Here is a 16,715-nt window from a genome sequence, read left to right as displayed (position 1 = left end):
CAACAATGTGATTTTAACAAGGTATGTTAACATGCAACTGATCAAATATATGAACAATAATAGAACGCAAGTCCCAACATTAGGTTTTGAGAACAACATACCTGTAGTATATGAATGATAATTATTGATTTAGATAAGGGGTGGGAGGAAGAGACAAAAAGTCCATTAACAACCGTTTAGACTTCTATTTTTCACAACAGTACTGCTTAATACTCTATGGGTCTGCCCTCACTTTACATCTACCTATGGCCCATAGCTTCTTTAGCACAAGCATACCTGTTAAACTGTCAACCTGGAATGGTATGGGGCAAACTGTGACAACTCTGGGTACATGAGTAGAGGGTACTCGTACATGTCAGTGTTACATATCTGGCACAGAATGGGTACCCTGCACTACTGTTATGTGAGTGTGCTACTGGCATACCTCACCTGGTTTCCTATCTGTATCCAGGATTATTGGTAGCAGTGACCACTAGCTGTGACAGCATGACACTTGAGAGACATGTATCGCGTAGAGTGCATGTTGTATGTACCGATCCTGCTGTCATTTGCAGGCATGGGGGTGGACAGTGGAACAGTTGTACATGGTTTATTAGTATACCCGTCATACAGCTACTACCAACATTTCTTTACCTGTAAAACCTGTGGAGAAAATATCTGTTAACGCTACCTGACTGTTTCTACATTTATTCTTGATTCATGGTGTGTAAATATGCACACATCTTACTACCACTCCCTGGATTTGAAATTACTATTCTGGGTTCAGAGCTTAGTGCAGTATATATTTCATTTTTCATTTATATCTTGTTTTACAGCTCCACAATCTACAGTTTTTTTAACAGCTGGTTCTCAGAACAACCTCAGTTAATGCATGCTGTCAAAGCCATATTTGCTGTGGAGAACCTGTATATATTCTATTTCCACAACAACATACCAGAGTAAACACAACAGTTTGTGGTACCGATCTTTAGTACAGTGACATGACACAGTGCTTTAGTACTACATATCCTGTAGATCAATATTAGTCAGACAATCTTTATTTATTCAGTTAACACAATAACAGTATACCAACTGGCAGTAAACAATGTACTCCTTCTTAGTTATTTGCACTATATACTGCAAGGTAGATTTTTACTCACCAGCCTGTCAGCACAGCCTTAACAGGCTGTTGGCATGGGCTTCAATGTTGCTAGCCCTGTCTGTTGCAGCTGTGGTGGAGAAAAACAAACATTATGCATACCTGTCTATTACATACTCAGGCTAGACTTTGGTACAAACTACTTGATACTGATACTTACACACTACTGGAGCATTCCGTGCTGTCCATCTTGGATCAACTGGGCAAAGAGCGCCCCATTCCTCCACTTTAGGTCAGCATAATGATGCCATACCTGCTCACCAGTAGCACTGGTGGGATCATGTGCAAGACAGTCCCAGGCCTCCGCTTTGTATTGTGAGCCCTGTTACTGGCCCTGCAGCAGTATCTCATCATGGTTTTCTACAAGGAGTCCAGCCATGGCCCCAGACTCCTGAATGCCCCAACGTTGCGCCCAAAAGCATGCTCCTTCACCAATGCCTGACATAGTACCTGCACAGATCAACTACAACAGGTTCTGGCTATATTCTCACCTGCACAGTTTAAATAAGGCCATATTCCTGCCCTTTGCTGTCATTGGATCATTTTGAAATTGCTAAGCTTAATTAAGTGGTGTGCAAAACCACTAAAATGAGTTGAACAGTACTTAATGGGGTAAATGCCGAGCACTGCTTAACAGTATACAAATCAGCTTAACTGAGCTAACCGCTGCTTAGAATTTATGTCTAAGCAATGCTTAAACTGGCTAAGCATAACTGAGCACTCCTTAGCATTGCTCTTTTTTTATTTTAAAAAAATATCAGAATTGTAGATTAATTCATCATTACTAGCATATTATTAAGTGTATATGATTTACTTTACATGATATCCCCCTATGTGCTTTCATTACATTACCTTGGTGTGTAACTATATTGTATGGGACACTTGTGTAGACATGGGTGATTTCACATGTTATATTCTCTCACACTTCCATTTTGGACCAGCTACACTACACTGGGTGACAAATATCACTTACTACATAGTTTAACATAAAAAAAATGAATTTTAACATTGCCTTCCCCATGTAAAAATAAAGTGCCAGTCTTGGTGTTCGACCCATGAATACCTGCATGCAGAGCCAGGACACTAACCACTACACTATTGCATTGCTAGGGCCTTTGCTATACATTTTTATTTAGCTGCTATGAAATGTTTAAGCAATGCTGAGCATAGGGCCATAACTCGCAAACCCATTCAGCTACACTTAAACTTAGAACAGAAGAAAAAAAATAATAACAGCACTTTAATTACATGTATCAATACTCCTTGTCAGTCACAGTAAGGGCAATTGTAAGGGGACAAATAGGGACAGATTTTAAATATTGCTCTTACAAACTTAGAAAGTTGATAGAATAATAGGTTTTGCATTATCATGACTTTTCCGAAGGATGTGGAGTCTTCACTTCAAATGTTTGTCATTATTTAATGGCTCCAGCCCTCTTCTATTTGCCAGGTATGGACAGATATTTGGGGGAGCACACCGAAAATATGAGGAAGCATACCTCTCAACTGTACAGATTTTTGCAGACTGTCCAGAGTTTTGCCTCATATTTTTGGTTCATTTTTCATATGATTTTGGTTTTCTAGCAAATCATTGGCATATAACTCAGGGTATAAGTCAGAAAATAATGACATACATTTCAGTTTCAGACTTCATACCCTTCAGAAACATCTGTGGTAATGCAAACCTGTTATTCTATCAACATTCCAAGTTTGTAAGAGCAATATTTAAGTGTCCCTATTTTTGGGCCTTTGTCCCCCCATTATTTATGGCTTTGTTCAGATTTCTTGCTCTAAGAGGTTGAGAGGTATGTGAGGCAGACATGTGGACATTCTCAAAAACCTGTACAGCTGAGGGCTATGGCCATATGGCACTTTTGCAATACAGGGGGTACACCCCCTGCATTGCTTCTTATATACACAGCTGCTGTCAGTATCCGTGGACACTGAAAGCAGTTGGAAAGTGCTGTATGACACTTTGACAGTGCAGGGGGTGTGTGACAGTATCTGTGTCACACCCCTGCATTGCTTCTTATCTATACTTCCTGCTTTGAGAGTATGTGGACACTGAAAGCACTTGGAAAATGTCATATGGCACTTTGACAATGCAGGGTGTATGTGACAGTAACTGTCACACACACCCTGTATTTATTTAATGTTCTCCTATCTATTTCAGTGTCCATGGACACTGTTTTACTATTTTATTTGCTTTCATTGTCCACGGACACTGAAATACATTTACAAAGTGTCATACAGCAGGGGGCATGTTAGATATGCTGACACTACTTAAACATGCCCCCTACACTCAGTAGTGTTCATGTCTGCTTAGCCTTAGCAGTAGCATGCCTTCATGAATATGCAAGTCTCACTGCTGTTAATACTATGGGGAAACAGACATGGTTCACTCAATGCAGGAATAGCAATATTCCTGCATGGAGTTTATTGAATCCTGGGATATATTTTCTCCTAGCAAGTATTCATATTTATAGTGTGCATAATTTGTTGGCACTAAGCTGCATTGCTATTACTGTTTCTGAAATTATTCTGCTAGCTGTAGAACTTTTATTGTTGTCAAATGACAGCTGCTGAACCTTTCCACCTGTACCATGCTGGTTCATGTATGCTTGAATTATTGTTACTGAGCTGTAGTGTTGTTACTGTTGCTGAATTTGTTGCTGTTGTTAAGCAATTTACTCCACTAGCAGCAGAACTTTCAATGTGCTTGAATTATTGCTTTGCCTGCATTTAATTGCTGTATTTCTTTGGCAGTCTTGAAAGGTGACTCACTGGTAGTCTCAATATATCTGACTTTCTACTTGTAGTTCATACAGTTTCTGTGCTATTATTGCTGACTTAGGGGTTAATTAACCAGCTAAAGTCTCAGTTTCGTTGAGTATCTACTTGAAGATCATACAGCAATTGTGCAATCACTGGTAGCTGAGTTTTTATGTTATTGTTTCCCTGCATGTTCTGATTATTTAAGTAGCTGTTTCTTCAGGTTGCCTAACCTTATTGAAACAGTTGTACTTACTAAACTAGTGTTGCTGTCTTTCACCTATCCCTGCATCATGTTCTCATTTTATAATAGCCTCTTTTGTGGCCAACAAGCTTGTATGTGGCACATGGTGGTAGTAAAGCAATGGCCTCATGTTTACTGATAGCCCTCAACTCCTAGAAAACAATGGCATTATTTATGAGAGATGTAAGTACTTAAAGTGGAGGTCATCTTTTCACCTTCCACCAGTGTTGCTATGCACTATACACACATTACATAGCAATATAATGGCAAACCCACATTCATTGAAGTTGTAAAAAAATCTTTATTCCCAAGACACATTACTTCAAGCACACCTGGAACCTTACCCATCAGTACAAAGGAGCATTAGTGCTCTAAGCCTATTCCCATCAGGTCCACAAAGCCTACAGACGTCCAACGTAGAGTCATAGATATCAGTGGCATGAAGATTCTAACCCCACCAAGCTGGACAAAGAATGTGTGACAATAAGTTGCCTGTCAGGTGCCAACATTTGTGATATCACTACAGCCCTTAGATTCCCTCCAACATAAGTACAAATCTGACCTCTGGTTGGCTGTGTGGTGGTAAATAATCATACATGTTCTTCCTTGGGGAGCTACAGACACAGACATGATTATTCTCTCTCTCTCTCTCTCTTTCTCCATGTGTCTGAGGTAGGAAAAACTCTAGTTTTAACTTGTACTTTGCTATCACCAAGAATTATGCCACAATACAAAGCCAAAATAATTGGCTTTAACAATTTGACTTGTCTGGCTTCAGTCAAGGGGTTCTGATATATGTCAGATGACTGAAAGTTCAACCAAATCTGCCAGCGATGGACTGCATTTCTTTCTCATAGCATTTGCATTTGGGTGAAAATGTCTGCAGCCTTCATAGTGCCTTTTCTATGCAAAGTCTGTTTCCTGGACACACCAACATAGCAAACTCCATTTTAGCTTACATCAAGATAACACTGCTTAATGATTGAAGTTTAAATAAGAAATAAACCTAAATGTGAGGCCTTCCTGAACCTTAAGCACATCTATATCTGTATTATTACTAAATTTGATACAAATGTACTGAAAGCACTTCTTCTATATCTGAATTTAGTGTTTATGATTCATTCAGACCAAAAGGAGCAGCAGGGGCATCTCCATATTTATATGTGAAACCCATATCTCATACCAAATCCACATGACATGAACCTCAATATTCTTGAGGTTACAGTACTCTTAACAAACCCAACTACCATATCCTCTCGGATTACAGGTCCCTTCAATGTCTTGTACCACTTAGAATTTATAACAGAATTACTTAAAGAATTATATGTCAAACCCAATGTATTGCTTCTAGGTGGTATGAGCTACCATTCCATCAAATGAAACACAGCCAGTTATAGACATGCACAGATGTTTTTAGATTTTGCAAATGCCAACTCCCTAGACATAATTGTACACATTCCTACCATTTGTCCAAACCTTCTTAACTTTGTCTTCAGCAATATCGTCCGTGCTTACACTCCATGATTTGTCCCACCCTGTCCAGTTGGATCCAGCTACTAGGCTGTCATGAACCAATACCATTCCCCAGATGAGTCTGACTCAAGCGTTAACTTGCTACTGCTCTCAGACAGTCAAGATACATTTCACTGCACCCCCCCGAACTGTTTCTTATGCCAGTGCATTCAGCTGTAAATTCTACTCTCATCTAAGCATATGCATTAAGGCATCTCCTCCCACATGCTATAACTTCAATGGAAAATCCAGGAATAAACTCATGTGGTGGAATTGCAACATAAACAAATTATACAACAAAAGGAGTAAATTACTGGCTTTATATAAGGTACCTTCCCCCATAATAAAAGGCATTTTAGGTCAGTTAGTAAAAATCTCAAGTCCTCTGTTAAAAAAAGCCAAGAGCATTCGTGAATTAAAAATCATCACTTCTACCAAATACAACCATAAAGCTTTTTGTATATCAGGAAACTCAGAAGTAACACTCGATTTGATTTTATTCTAAACAGAAATACTTATGACAATATCAAAAGAATAAATACAACAATTGACTATGTAAACAAAGCAAAAAAGAATCTAGTATTAATGAGTCTAGACATTAATAGTGCTTTTGACTCCACAAACTGGAAATATCTTTAGTTAGTATTACAGGAATGTCAGGAGGAAAGCAGTCAGATAAACCAATAAACCGAAAGGAGCACTTAACAGCCATTTCCACAGTATAAAATATAGGTGTTTAATCCAAAACCACAGTAAAATCCAGATGGGTATTAGGTCACATTATACCATGACCCCCATTAATATTCCAAAACGTGCATGCTGATTGGCCAGCGTGCACGTTGTAAATCGACTTATACTAATGGAAAAAGGTCCGGTCACCCGGACTTTTTCCATTAGTATAAGTCTCTTTTAAAACACTGTCTTGCTATGTTAAAAGAGTTTAACATAGCGACACAGGTTTAAAAAAAGCAACGGAGATCTCCGTTGCTTTTTTTAAAGCTGTCTCGCTATGTTAAACTCCTTTAACATAGTGACACAGTATGTAAAAATCAACGGAGATCTTGCTTTCTCCGTTGCTTTTTTTTTTTAAACCTGTCTTGCTATGTTAAATGGGTTTAACATAGCGAGACAGCTTTAAAATAAGCAATGGACATCTCCGTTGCTTATTTTAAAGCTGTCTCGCTATGTTAAACCCATTTAACATAGCGAGACAGGTTTAAAAAATAAAAGCAAGATCTCCATTGCTTTTTACTGTCTCGCTATGCTAAATGGGTTTAACATAGCGAGACAGCTTTAAAATAAGCAACGGAGATGTCCGTTGCTTATTTTAAAGCTGTCTCGCTATGTTAAACCCATTTAACATAACGAGACAGTAAAAAGCAATGGAGATCTTGCTTTCTCCATTGCTTTTGGCCACAGCTCTGATGTACTGCGTAGGCATGCACAGTACATCAGAACTGCCGCGGATACCAGACAGCTGCGGAAGGGCAGCAAAGAAGCATTATACAATGCCATTATTTAAGAAAATTAATTATTTCTTTTCTTAAATAATGTCATAGTATAATAGCAATAACCCACTTCTGGGTGTGGGTAATGCGGGATTTACCCACGGTTGTCTTTGTTTGGTAACCGTGGGTAAATCCCGCATTACCCACACCCAGGCGTGGGTTATTCCTGTAATAAAATATTAATGCTGACACACAACCAGTACATTTTCGTTTACACACTTCATCAGATACAGCCATTTTGTTCAATTAATAAATTAACTACTCAATGCGAACTAGCTGGACCAATAAAATGTTAAAAATAATTAAATACAATTAATTAAAAAATTGAGGATGAGAATTTAAAGGTACATTACATAAATAAGTAAGTAAATACCATAAATTATGCTTAAAATGCTCAATGAAATTTTGTGTCACCATAAATAAAATTCATATAATAAAACCTAAGTATGAGCCATCACAATAAATACTTAAATACTTAAAAGTAAAAGATACAAAATGTTACAATAAAATATAAGTAAAATGTGAGTACTATAACTTAGCAGCTCTCAGTTTTAAAACCGGGGTGATGGAGACAGTCTCATTTAAACCTGGCCATCTACTGGCTTCTAAAACCAGCTGCCAGTATAATTCATGATATTTGAATGTGACTTTTGATGCTGTTGTAGTAGCAAATGACAAAAATGATACTTACAACAATAATTTATCTAAATTGCATGATTTACTTTTTAAATTTAAAACATTAAGCGCTGACAACGCATATCTTAGGGAGTGTATCAAATTGAAAGTAGTTCTGAAAGGTTTAAGGGTGTACAGATACCCTAATAATGTTGAGGAGGGTTCGGATTTCCATTTGGACCCGATTAGAATCTTTGATGCATGTGGCCTGGATATTCTTAGGGCCATTATTAACCACAATGATAAATTCCTAGAAACACTGAATGTAAGAATTAACAACATCAATTCTATGTTAATGAATGATTTATTGTTTACTGTGGAGAATGAGAAAAAAAAAGATATTTTAATTTAAGGGCAGAAATTGGTGATAAAGTGAAGTATATTGTCGACAAGGAAAAGCGGAAAATTAATAGGGACCTTTCTGAATATGAACATAATATTCAATACCCTAAACCTAAAGGCCCTATACATTTTGGAAATACCAAACATTATGGTAGAGATGTGGATCAGGGCCAGAGACTCCCTGAATATAGGGAACAGGTTGATTTTGAAGGAATGGTCCCAGTAAATAATTACAATGACCCTTTAGAATATCCTCCCCTCCGGAGGTCTGAGAGGTTAAAGAGCAAGGGTTCCACCAATTACCATCAGGGCAACTGGAGTGGATGGAAGAATCAAAAGGGCAGATAGAAGACACTTTGGGAGGTTTGACTATTGTGAGGAAAGGATCACAACTTACCTACAATAGTTACACCATTTTAATTATAGTAGTTTAGATATTACAACAGTGTATTTTGACCTTTTTTCTAAAGGTTTTAAGTTTGTTCCGAATAGTAAATGTGATATCAGCAAAGTTTTAATTGATGTAAGGATGTTTTTATGCAAAAAGAACTTGGAGCTTTTATTAGAGGGGCAGAACACAATAAGTGACACAATGAAAAAGAAAAGTGTATGGAACCCCCCCACTGCACCCACAGTTAAAAAACTTTGAACATGTTTTGGGCAAAGAATTAAGGGAAATAACAAGCACCAATAAGGTTAGACCCAACCTGAATGGTGATGAGAAAGTACTTTTGGAGTCTCTTAGAATGAATAAATACATCAAAGTGATGAAACCGGATAAAGGGGGTGGTACGGTCCTTATGGATACTGTTATGTACGAGGGGAAGATGATGGATTTATTGTTAGATGACAGTAAATATACTACGGTATCTGTTAATGAAGTGCACATAGCATATAAAAACATTTTTGTTATGTTGAATGATTTGGTACTCGAAGGTTGTTTGGACCTCAAGACCTTTAAATTTTTTGTTTAACAAAGAACCTAGGGTACCATCCATTTTCAGGATCCCAAAGGTCCACAAGGACATTGAGAACCCCTCTTTAAGGCCAGTTGTTGCTGCTGGCCAATCAGTCACTGCACCTATAGCAAAATATTTAGATTTCAAATTAAAAGCATTATCCATGAGTGCTAGTAATGTTTTAAAGGATTCATGGGACTTTTGGACCAGTGTAAGGGACACCCAGGTAACAAACAACAGCAATATTATTTTTATCACCATTGATGTAGTTGACCTTTTTCTTCATTCCCACATAAGGCTGGCTTGGAATTTTTTGAAGAAAAGATAAGGAAAGAAAGTAAATTCACCGACAAAGAAATATATGTTATGATAACCTTAATGGAGATATTATTGAACAATAATTATCTTTATTTCAAGGGTGAATTTTTTAAACAGATAAAAGGTGTGGCTATGGGGGCTATGTGTGCCCCTACATATACTAATTTGGTCATGGCCTGGTGGGAAGAAAAATTTATTTTTGGATCAAAATTAAAAAATAGTTGGACCCTCTACAAGCAGTTTTTGGATGATATTTGTATATTCTGGACTGACGGTGAGGAGAAATTCCATGAGTTTTTTGATTATATTTCTTAAAGCACAGAATTTCTGAGGTTTACCTTCAAGATGGGGTACCAAAGTATTGATTACCTAGATGTTAACATTCGGAAAGGATAAGAAGGTTTTGATTCCAAAGTGCATAGGAAAGAAACATATTGTAATTCTTTTCTTCATTTAATAGTGCCCATCCATTCCATCAGAAGAGAGGAATATTAAAGGGGCAGTATGTCAGGGGTAGCAAAATGACCTCATTAGACAGTGACTTCATGGATGAATGTAATTTGTTGAAGCAAATGTTTTTAGATACAAGTTACCCAGGGCTATTGATTAGTGGCATTCAGAATGAGGTAATCTTACATAGAATTGATAGGTTTTTACTCATTCTAAAATCAATGGACTCTGACATGCTGAAAAAAGGGCAAGTTCCTAATAAAAATATGACTGGTGTTTATGAGAACATTTTTGTGTTAGATTATAATGGTGACTCTAGTACTACTAGGAATGTGGTTCAAAGTGAGTGGGACAATTTTGTTAAATTATCAGATTTAAATTTAAGGTTTGATATACCCCTGAAATTTGTTTACAGGAAAGGTAGAAATGTTAAGGACCTGTTGGAGAACAAATACAGGGAACCTGTTGCCAAAACAACCGGGGCCTACAAGTGTGGAGCATGTCAGCAGTGTCTTTACATATCAAATACCTCAGAATTTTTTATAAACAGCAGGGGTAGAACTATTAAGTCTAAATCCTACAACAATTGTAACAGTAAGGGACTTGTGTATATTGTTTTGTGCAAAACATGTGATGCATTTTATGTGGGTAAAATGGAGAGGTGCTTAAAGAGAAGGATATAGGAGCACCTCTATGATGTTAAAAAAGGTAATAACAAGAATGCCTTATGTAAACATGTTCAGGTTTGTGTATCTGCATCTTTTACATTTTTTGTGATTGATGAGGTTTCTATTGATAAAAGGGGTGGACCATGGGAGACCATGTTAGAATATCATGAATTATACTGGCAGCTGGTTTTAGAAGCCAGTAGATGACCAGGTTTAAATGAGACTGTCTCCATCACCCCGGTTTTAAAACTGAGTTATTGTAACATTTTGTATCTTTAAGTATTTAAGTATTTATTGTGATGGCTCATACTTAGGTTTTATTATATGAATTTTATTTATGGTGACACAAAATTTCATTGAGCATTTTAAGCATAATTTATGGTATTTACTTACTTATTTATGTAATGTACCTTTAAATTCTCATCCTCAATTTTTTAATTAATTGTATTTAATTATTTCTAACATTTTATTGGTCCAGCTAGTTTGCATTGAGTATTTAATGAATTAATTGAACAAAATGGCTGTATCTGATGAAGTGTGTGTCAGCATTAATATTTTATTACAGGAATAGACACCCCCGTTTTAAAATTGAGAGTTGCTAAGTTATAGTACTCACATTTTACTTATATTTTATTGTAACATTTTTGTATCTTTTACTTTTAAGTATTTAAGTATTTATTGTGATGGTTCATACTTAGATAGGTTTTATTATATGAATTTTATTTATGGTGACACCTACAAAAGTTTAACTGAGCATTTTAAGCATAATTTATGGTATTTACTTATTTATGTAATGTACCTTTAAATTCTCATCCTCAAATTTTTAATTAATTGTATTTAATTGTTTTTAACATTTTATTGGTCCAGCTAGTTTGAATTGAGTATTTAATGAATTAATTGAACACAATGGCTGTATCTGATGAAGTGTGTAAATGAAAACGTACTGGTTGTGTGTCAGCATTAATATTTTATTGTGACCTAATACCCAGCTGGATTTTACTGTGGTTTTGGATTAAACACCTATATTTTATACTGTGGAAATGGCTGTCGAGTGCTCCTTTCGGTTTATTACAGGAATGTACTATTTTGAGTAATTTTACATGTCTTAGAAATCTTCTTTATGAAAATTGTTTTGCAAACATTAAAATAGGTACTTTTACTTCTGATTTAGTACAAATTTTGAAGGGAACTAAATAAGAATGTCCTCTTTCACCCCTGCTTTTCACTCTATAATTATGGAAATTTTTGCTAATTTTATTAGGTCAACTTTAGACATAAAAGGCATAAGCATAAATGTAAATTTGGTTTCTAAAATCCAATTATTTGCTGATGACATTTTTTCTGACACTGCTATTTTAAGGCAATGGATGAGTTCCAAAAAATCTGGTCTCTCCTTTAAACATAACAAAACAAAAATACTACCCATAAATGTACTGATAGGATAAATGATAGGTTTACTAAATACATTGTCAAAGAGAGTCAAAAAGAGAAAAGTGAACTATCTAGGGATAATTATAAGAGATAACATTAATAATATACTTATACTAACAGCTTAATCAGTTTAAAGATTCTAATAAATAAATGAAACATTTTTTTTTCTTCACGATGGAAAAGAGTCTATCTATAATCAAAATGGTTATTTTACCAAAACTCTTATATGTTATTCAATCATTATCTTTACCTTCAACTAAAATATGTATTAAAGAATTTAATACATTAATTTTAAAATTTCTTTGGTTCCCCAACAAACCAAGAATTGCCTTAAATCATCATATAAAGAACTAGACAGCAGGAGGGATTGAACTACCAGATCTAGAATTATATTCTTTATCATCAATTATAAAAACAATATATCTTTGAATAAATATTTACACAGCCAGGTGGAAAGAATTTCTAGGATGTCTTTTCATAAAATTTAAACATAACATAAACTCTAATCATAATCTTATACTACACAATAGTTTACATTGGTTGCTAAAAGATTACTTTTTAAAAAGGAGTCACCAGACAACTGACTTTTATTTTATTTCTACTATACTAAATACCTTTTGAAACTTAATTTATAGAAATTCAACATATAAGGCATGGATTTCTCTTCTTTTCCCTATAGCATACACTCAAAATCATATTTTCACTTCAAAGTTAGACACAATGATTACATTTAAAGAAAAAATCTGGTATATTGGTTTCAACTAATGAATAATGAAAAAAATGTGCTTTCTGTTGATTATATCATAAGTAAATATGATTTAAGCAAAGATATGTGATTTGATGTATAATCTTGCAGACAATATGTAGAAAGTAAAAGTAAGTTAATGCAACCAAGGGTAGGAGATCTAATCCCAAAAGTAATTGAATTTTTAATACTATTAATACAAAAAACACATTGTGAGAGGGTCTCTTATCCAAATTATATAGAGTGGTAAGGAAAGAAAAAAGTTGCAATGACAATTATTGGAACTATTTTACTCACGTTAATAACAGACCTTCAGATGAAGAGGACAAAAAATTATTTTTAATATCTTCCAGACAACTTCTTCTCTTAGATGAAAACTTTTTATATGAAAATTCTTGCATAGACCTTTCTTCACACCTCATAAAACTGAATTAATGTTTAAAAAGAAGCAATTTTGTTGGAGATGTAAACAGAAGCATAAAGTAGATTGGCAACACATGTTCTTTGATTGTGTTGTACTTATACCTTATTGGAATAACATTAATTTTTTTACAGGCTTTATTTGAGGACTATTTTGTTTTATCTAAGTCATTAATTCTTTTTAATACACCTATTCCTGTTTGTGTTAAAATAATTAAATACCATCTTTTACTGTCCATTTTATCAATTGTGAGGAAAGCTATAATCAAGAATTGGAAGAATGAAGCTACAACCTCTTTCAAAGAATTCACAAATATTGCAACCGAAGCATGTCATCTGGAAATTATCACCATAATATCACGATCTACAGAATCACCTCCTACTATAATATGTGGACAGATTTCAAGGAACTACTTGATACAAATAGCTATACAGTAGAGAGTCAATTATCCAAACTAACTGGGACTTAGGGTAATTTGGATAAGCAAACTGTTCATATAATCAAACATATAACTGAACAGATAAAAAACCTCTAACGCAGGAATACACTTTTCAACCATTCAGGAATTCCAGTGGACAATAAAGAATATTTTTCACTCACGGACTGGCTGTAAGCTCAAAAAACATGCTCAAGCAAATATGTATAATGATTATGTATTCAGACTTTATGATTTTTCCTACTCAAAAAATTTGGAGGGCTGGTTCGGAAAATTGACATTTCAGATAATTGATGTTCAGATAATCGACTCTCTACTGTACTCATATCAATTGCAATGTACAGTAACTTTTTGAGAGTCTTCATTATTAGTAGACAGTCTTGTAAATCGTTTTTCTTGTTGTTCTTGTTCATATTGTTGTTTTTTGTGCTCACATATTTCTAAATACAGTTATTGTCAGGCACAATTTGTTTATTTAAAATGTAATAAAAACTTAAAAAAAAAAGAAGTAACATTCAGTTCTTCTCTGAACTAATATTCAATGGCTCCACCTACTTTGACCTTGAAGCAACTGCCAAAATCCATGCTAAATTTAGATCTATCTTCACCTCCACCTACCCAAATTTTAGTCCCCCTATAAACCTCCAAACTCCTTCTCCATTATTATCTCTCTCTTGTTCAAATCCACTTATCTATATAAAAGACCAAAGACATCAATGTTATTTTCCAGTCAACATACCGATGCCTCCTGGTTAGTGCAAATATAACTTTGACTGACCCTTCCTTAACCTCAGTTTCAACACCTGTTGCATAACCGATACTTTGTGACTTGGCACTGTGGTTCCATTATACAAAGATATATCTGTGACAGATCCTCACCAGTATAATTTGTAACCTCATGGAACTTATTGTGTCAGATCTTATGAACAACACTGTAGAAAATCTTCTCTTCATCCAATGCAATTTGGTTTTCTTAAAGGTAGATCCTGTCTTCTCAATCTAATCCATTTATTTGATGTAGTCGAAGAAGTCATGAATATCAGCCACGATAGCCACATTTCTCATCTGAACTTAAGGCTTTCAATATAATTCCTCATGCAGGTAGTACCAGCAAGCATAATGATAATGCTGATGATGTTTACTAGATAAGTAACTGACTCATTGCAAGGACTCACACAGTAAGGGCCAAGGAAACCTCTTCCACATAAATGCATGTCACTAGTGGAGTTTCCCAAGGCTCTGATGTTAAGGCAGATTTTGGTGGGCTATGGCTCACTATGTTGGAGTGTCATATTTTTCTCCCCAAAAGGCAAGCCCATTCTTCAACAAGAGCATGACTGAAGTAATGTGCAGTATTATTTAGTAGGCAAGAATTTCCCATTCCATACTGTATCCATACTCTATTAAAATTGACTCAGTCTTCAGGGATTTAGATACTGTAATCAACAATGAGTTGTCTTTTGACCATTATGCAGTGGTCTTCCATAACTGAAAAATACTTCTACCAAACATGGTTAGTTTTCAAATGTATATGTTCCAGGAATAAGGAAGTCATATAGAGTACAATGACCACTCTTATCACATACCTTTCTAAGCATGAAAACGAAAAAAGACCAAAACTTATAAAAAACAGAAAAATGAAACTCCAACAAATCACGCCAGTCACTGAAAGGTATATTTAATCTGTTAGCGCTTTCAAGCATAAAAATCAATGCACTTCTTCTGACGGTCATTTACAAAAAACAATGTTACATATATACACACACCCAACAATGCATTGTTAATTACTTAATCAGACAATCAAAAATTTAAAGAACCATGAACCTTAAAAATGTATATAAATACGCACACATTATTTTTCTTTCCTAATAATAAGCATACCATGTTTTTAAAACAAGCAATAAACTAAATATTATTAATTAAAATATTATATAAAATTAATACTAAATTTATCGCTCTAAAGCTCTCAATTTCAACAAACACTTCACAGAACACATTTCATTTATGCCAGGGTAGACATAAGCTTCAGTTTTAAATTGCCACAGGAGCTCTTGCTCTTCAAGTTTAAGGTGCCATGCACCACCTCTAGGGTTTATATGTACCTTCTGAACTACATTAAACCAAAAACTGTGATCCGGGAATTCAGAAATATGCTTAGCTAACGCGTTTGTGGTTATACCTTTAGATATAGCATATATATGCTCATATATCCGTTGTTTCAATTGACGTTCTGTTTTCCCTAAATAGAAAACAGAACAAAATTTACATGAAGCCAAGTAAACCACTCCCGGAGTCTCACAATTGTACTTTTCCTTGCAATAATATTTTTGCCCCTTTATCTCAAAAGTAGAACCTGTCCTTATATACTTACAGTACCTACACCGTCCGCATTTAAACATACCCTTATTTGGCTTATAGTTAATAATACTTGATTCAAATAGATTCTTAAGTGATGGTCCTTTTTTGTAAACCATAACAGGCTTGGAACCCAAAACTGATTGCGAATTAGCACTGTTGGAAAATAAAGTCCAATTATTAACCAATATTTTCCTAACATATGGTGTCAAATTGTTAAACTGGGTTAGAAAGCTAACATTATAGTTAGTTAAAGGTTTTTCAATTGTTGAAATTACACCATTATCTTGATTATGTTCTACCATCAAAGAATTGTTCATTCCACTGATCTGTTGGACCTTTCTAAGCATGTCAGCAAACGCAAGGACCTCAAAAATGTCTGACCATACAAATTACTGGTTTAAACTCACTAAGCTTCACTGATAGTTTAAAAGGCCTGTTACTATATTCTATTTCAAGCAGGCATCTTTATAGTGATGTGAACCTGGCCTTTTGAGGAACAAAATACCCCAGCCTGCTTGATCTTTTATGCCTACAGAATACAGACAGTACCAGAAATAACCACGCCAAAAAAAATTAACCTTCAACAACACATACATAGAACATGTTAGCTTCCAAACCCTTATAGAATAAGCTTCCTGTGTATGTTAAGCAATGCAACACATTGCCTGCATTCAAAACTACTTTGGACAATCAGATGAGCAGTTGCAAATTCACCACGGAGTATGTAGTATGACACTC

General features: G+C 35.1%; 1 protein-coding gene across 1 annotated transcript in view; it reads left to right on the top strand.

The window, feature by feature from the left end:
• LOC122806093 (extracellular calcium-sensing receptor-like) overlaps positions 1 to 16,715 on the top strand; it is a 327,999-nt gene that overhangs the window by 211,412 nt on the left and 99,872 nt on the right. The gene's annotated exons all lie outside the window — the stretch shown is intronic.

The sequence above is a fragment of the Protopterus annectens genome, chromosome 7.part0, assembly GCF_019279795.1.
Source record: "Protopterus annectens isolate FY-2018-M chromosome 7.part0, PAN1.0, whole genome shotgun sequence".
NCBI classification, from domain to species: Eukaryota; Metazoa; Chordata; order Ceratodontiformes; family Protopteridae; genus Protopterus; species Protopterus annectens.
This window is presented reverse-complemented; position numbering and strand designations above follow the sequence as displayed.